This window comes from Cavia porcellus, unplaced genomic scaffold (genome assembly GCF_034190915.1).
Source record: "Cavia porcellus strain 051 isolate PalLab524CR breed Dunkin Hartley unplaced genomic scaffold, mCavPor4.1 scaffold_15, whole genome shotgun sequence".
Lineage (NCBI taxonomy): Eukaryota > Metazoa > Chordata > Mammalia > Rodentia > Caviidae > Cavia > Cavia porcellus.
Genome location: NW_026947498.1, coordinates 71,246,172 through 71,252,308, shown reverse-complemented (window position 1 = coordinate 71,252,308; position 6,137 = coordinate 71,246,172).

Here is a 6,137-nt window from a genome sequence, read left to right as displayed (position 1 = left end):
GTTGATGGCAGTAGTTGGGGCAGACATCACTTTAAGTTGGCTGGCCGCTGAACCTGGTTTTGTGTTTCTAACCTATATGTTACCTCCGTTTACTGGAGAGTGGTTCTGGATTGGGAACTAGCAGTGGGCTCTCTGAATCATGCAGGCAAGCTCCTGTCACTTCTCAGAGGTCCTGGGCCATGCAAATTCTGGGCTTCACGGTCCCTCCTGTCATTGCCACCATGAGAATAAAAATAAGGTTCTAGATGTTTCTAAGTGGAAGATTTATGAAAATGGCTTTTCCATCATAGATTTTTTTTTTTTTTTTTTTAGTACTAGGGATTGAACTCACAATCTCGTGCTTGCCAGGTATGTACTTATACCACTGAGTTAAATCTCCAGCCCTAGATTTTGATTCTTAACTGCCTATAATTTGTCTGTACTTCCTGGTATCTTTGCAAGGGTTCTCTAGACCACTGTCACACAACCTTGGAACTCCCTCAGATGTGGATCTGGCTGTGACGTGTCCTGGATTACTGCTTCCAGAGCTCTCCACTGGGAACACATCACCCATGTCACCTGGCTCTGCCTCTTGCCCCGCCCCATAGCACCCTGACACTGCCCCTACCCACTCCAACTCCGCTGCCTTGCTGATCCTCCTCCATCTGGAAGCCCTTTCTTTCTGCGGCCTGATTGTTAGACGGGTGGTTAGACGGTTAGTGGGCCTGAGAGACAAGGGAAGAGAGAGGCCCCAAAATAGCATGCCTCGCCGGTTAAGTAAAGAAAGAAAGACTTTGACGTATAACATGTTTATAATCACTTGTTAGGGCTCTGATCTAAAGTGATCTCACAGAGCACAGTAACTTGCTAAGGTTACACACTGGGCATGGTCCTTCTACACCTGGCCAGCTGGCCATCCTCGTCCAGAATCGGGTACACAGCACCCCAGGCTGTCAGAGCCTACAGCTCAGTGATATCAGGAAAGGAAATGTTCTTTAAAGACCCTCCTGCTTCAGGCTGGGACCAGTTTAAATGCAGAATTTATCTTTTATAAGTTTCTTACATTATTAAAGCCCCTGAGGAAACACTGACCATTGAAAAAGGACAGGGAGGCATTTTGCAATTCCAAAGTAACTTCTAGGTAAAAGATCAATAAGCATCATAATTACCCTAGTTCCGTGGACCCCAGGAATAGCTTTTGTGTGCACAAAAATGTGCTGCCCTCCTCACTAGAGGGCGTACTTCTCTCCAGATCCAATAGATTCTGCCTGTGCTTCTGCAAGGCCACCTGTGTGTCTTGACTGAATTCTTTCATCAAGGACAGAATAGACCGGGGACCAGGGGAGAGCAGGCTCAGTTCCTCTGTGCCTGGTACATAATGTCTTGATCTGCCTGGGCTACAGGCCAGGAGTCTTACAAACAACAAAACGGTGTTTCTCATGGTTTTGGAGATTGGGAAGTCCAAAATGAATGCACCAGCAGAGCCAGGGTCAGGCGACGACCTGGCCCCTCATAAACAGCCACCTTCTCACTGCAACCTTAAATACTGGGACAATGGGCCTCTCTGGGGCCTCTTTTATAAGACACTAATCCCATGCACAAGGGCTTCACTCTCATGACCCAATCACCTTCCAAATGCCCCCTCTCCTAATGGCGTCGCATTGGGCACTAGGATCTGACACCTGAATATTGCCCCTCAAAGGCTCATGTGTTAAAGGCCATGTGGTGCCATAGGGAGCATGTTATGGTTTATACCTAGAGTCTCCCAAAGCCTCGTGCACTCATAGGTGTAGCTTTGGGGAGGTGACTGGGTCATGGGGCATGATAGTCATCCCTGGAATAGTGCAGCAGTGAGCTTATAGTCACACGTGACGGTGGCAGGCAAAGCCGGATAGGTCGCTGTGGCTGTGGCCTGCAAGGTCTGGCTCCCTCCCTTGATGGCTCGCTCTGCTTCCTGCTGCCACGTCATGAGCTGTTTCTCCTCTACCACAAAACCCTGTGTGGGATCCAGCAGACTATGAGCTGAAACTTTTACAAATTGTGGGCCAAAGTAAAGCTTTCTTCCTTAAGTTATGAGTGTCGAGTATTTTGTCCCAGCAACCAGAAATTGCAGAAACTTCGAGGTGGGCCTGGTGGAAGTAAGTTAGGTCACTGGCTCACGCACGTGAAGGAGAAAAGGGACCTCAGGCCCTGCCTCTGTTTGTTGCTTCCTGATAGCCGTAAGCTAAGTGGTTTCTTCTGCCATGTGCTCCTGCCATGATGCACTATGCTGCTACAAGCCCAAAGCAACAGGACCAACCACCCATGCCCTAACAAACTGCTCCTCCTTTGTAGTATATGTACCTCAGGTATTTGTGATAGTGAAGAAAGCTAGCATGGGGATTGAGGGGAACTCACATGTTTAGACCACAGCATTTAATAAAACCTCCATCTGCTTACAGCAGCTAAGCCATTACCTGCTTGCTGTTTTCGTAACCTTCAGTCCCCACCATCCACTGTGGAGTTAAAGCACCCTCTCCCTTCCATCCTAGTGGGGTTCTTCACCAGTTCCCCCAGGGACAGTTAGTATATCATGAATCTAGTTTCTTCTCACAATGCCTGGCCTGGACGGGTGTTAAACACCCAGGACCTGGAGTCTGAAACAGGATTGCTTAATCTTTCTTGTGGGGGCAGGAACCCAGGCAAACATTTGCTGCTGAGCCACACTTCAGCCCATCCGTCTTGAAGAATGTGTTCATCACTGGATTGGGTGATGGCTTTACAGACCTATGTCAAAACTCTTCAGGTCCTACGCTTCCCCTGTGTATAGCTTACTGTCTCTCTGTTATACATCAGGAGAGCTGTGATTTTTAACTGGGGGTGAACTGTCACATTGGGGCTTCTCCAGCCTTGGCCAAGCCTCGGACTGGAATAAGAGAGCACAGGCACACGGACATGCCGTGCAGAGGGAGCTCTTAAAGATGGCTCAGGTTTTCCGAGGTTGATTCAGGCTGAACCCAGCTCAGGATGGTGAGCCAGGCCCTGAATGACAGCAGGTCTCAGCATCACACGAAGACAAATGTCAGTGGCCGACCTTTAGGTGTATCCTGTGTGCCTCGGGTGAGCCTGAACACGAGGACTTCATAATCTCCAGTGGGTTCTGATGTGCAGTGGAGCTCGAGAATCATTGCTTGAGTTCACTGGCTTGGTTCTGTGGCGAAGCCCAAGGTCGCATTATTTTACACACACACACACACACACACACACACACACACACACACACACACCCCGCAGCTTCTCTCCCCTCTTCCTATCTGCTGAGAGAACTGCATGGCCAGTAGGTGGCGCTGTCTCCCATGGCTTGCTGAAACTCAGCTTCCTGTGGGGTGTTCTTTGGAAAGCCTGGCTTATAGTGCTTAAATTCCATTGCACCGATCCTAAATAATTTACCCCTTGACTTTTTCTTGGTCTCCTCATTTCTCACTGTTGTTCTAGGGAAACATGAATGCTATGTGATTCAGTCTTGTTGTAGTATCTGTATCATTTTTACTGACTTAGTAGAGAGCACATTATTTTCCCTGTTGAACATATTATTTAACATGTGTCTCACTGGTCTTATATTACACAACTGTAAGAGTTTGTTTATTTGTTTATGGTGGTTGGGATCGAACCCGGGGCCTTTTATGCGCTAAGGGTGAGCTTTACCACAGAGCTACACTCCCAGCCTCTATACCTATGTTAATAATTGTCAGTGGTGCATAAAACTTGGTACAGTTGTTCAGATTGTCAGCACTTTATTCGGTGGTAATTTTATAAAATAATAAAGGAGCAAACCCATTTGGTTTTGTTTGTTTGTTTTGCTCTTTTTGAGGCAGGGTCTTTCTGTGCAATTCAGGTTGGCCTTGAGCTCACTTTTATAGCTCAGGCTGGTCTCAAAATTGCAAAAACCCTCCTGCCTCAACCTCCCAAGTCCTGGGATTACAGGCATGCACCATGATGCCTGGCTGACAAACCCATTTTTACTGAAAAATGCTTCACTTAAGGCATGAAAGGGAGGGGACAAGTGGGAAGTTTTTGTCTTTCATCAGCTTTTGTGAGGTGCATGAATTGTGGTTGGGAAGACTGATTTGTTGTCATTGTTGCAAAAAGCAAGGTGAAAGAATGAGGCAGGCAAAGCTTGAAAACCAGCAATAACAGTAGCATAGTGCAGAGCACTCAGTGCTGCCAGGTGCAGTTCTCAGCACCACACACATGGCAACCCCTCTCACTCCTGATGATCGTGAAGCAGCCCTGTTACAAGCCCTCTGGGGACCTAGAATCTTGTCCAAAGGCACACAGCTAGTGAGTGGTGTAACCAGGATTTGCACCCTGAAGTCCAGTTCTGGGGCCTGACTAAGTCCTGTGTAGACTGTGTCAGCAGTCAGCAAGGACAATAACACCTACCCTTGACATTGAGTGTCCTATATTTTTTAAGCCGTGGTGGCAGATGCAGAGCTGTGCATGAAACACAGATTTGATCTTTCTGAAGCTCACAAGTTAATGGGCCTGTAGGAGCAAAAACAAAACATGCTTTAGGATTTCATGATATATTCTCTCCATTAAGGTAAGTCATCAAAAAGTGACCTACGCCATGCCTGTAGCTCGTTCCTTATGACCCCTGGCATGGCCTCCAGGCTTCCCATCCTCTGATCCGCTGTGGTGCTCCTTTTACATGTGATGGAAGGAATCTTTGAGGTTTCTTTCCCCTTGGTGTAGACGGTGATCTCTGCACTGGGTCCAAGCTGAAAATGCATCCAGCCCTGGTTGGAGTGATCTGAATCTCCCTCTCATCCCTTATCAGCCAGCCCTTTGCTTCCCTGAGTGTCCTGAGGGAAGCCCTTAGCCCCACCTCTCTGCCACACAGAAAATTCCTGACATACTTCCTGAATGTGAGAATGGAGGCCCCATGCCAATGAAATGATAGCCTGGAGGACCTCCTGGGAACACGGAAGCAACTCAACTCGAGCATAAAATGCCCTGTAAACAGTACAGAGGTCACACTCCATCATACAGTACCTGAAATTTTTAAGGGTTATTTTTTAGTTTCTGTTATTATTCTAAGTCTCAAATTAAAACAACAAAACCCCTCAAAGTGTGATAGACCTACAACAAGTAGACATTTGGGTCCCTGGTGAATATTATAATAAAGCCATGTCCATTTTTGCTCACCTGTGTTCCTAATGACACTTTCATGGCACACACACACACACACTCAGAGGGGGACCCACACTCCTGCCTGTTGTGTTCTCAAGGTTCCACTCCCCGCCTCTATCTACTCAGTAGTGGAAGTGTGGAGGGCCTGCAGGAGGCTCCCACGGGTCCGATCGGGTGTGAACACACTGCATTCCTCCCCACACGTGGCGTAGGCCTGTCACAGAACCATGACCCCACATGCCGTGGGAGGGAGAGAAAGACGGAGAGTGATTGGTCCAGAAAGGGAGGGAAGGGGAGCCTAGGGGACAGCTCTCTGGTCTTGGTCCTCTCCCTCCCTTCACTTTATGCATCTTTCCAACCCAAGGACACCCCTCTGTTCTGTCCCTTGCCTGAGAACAGCATGTGACACATGGCACACACTCAATAAATACTTGTGGGATAAATGAGCCATCCCACAAATACTTCTCTGAACGTTCCCCCTCCGGGAGCTGGGAATTCTGTTAGAGAGAGGGTTGTACCATAAACCACAAACTTCTGCTTCAGCTCTCCACGTGGGTGCGGGGCTGGAGTCCTGGGAGGGCCTTGTGCGGGAAGCAGTTCAGGAAGACTTTATGGAAGAGGCAGCTCTGGGGCTGGGGGACAAGACAAACAAAAGTCTTGTCGGTCAGTAAAGGTCAAGGAAGAGGCCTTCCGCAGAGGAAAAAAAAAAACCACAAAGTGCAGAAGAGTCTACCCCTCCTTCTGTTGTGCCAGGAGTGCAAACACTGAGGGTTAGTGAGAGACTTCCCCCGGCTGGCCATCACTCCTGCCGGGGAGTGACACGTGGGTGCTCTGTGTGGTGTCCCTGGAAGGGGCCGAGGAGTCCAGGTTCCTGAGCGCCCTGCCTGGGGTTGGCTTGGCCCCACCTTTAGCTGCCTTTGGAAAGCTGATTCGGCTGGCCTGCTTCAGGAGCCTGACACCCACGCAGCTCACTACGCTTTTGCCAT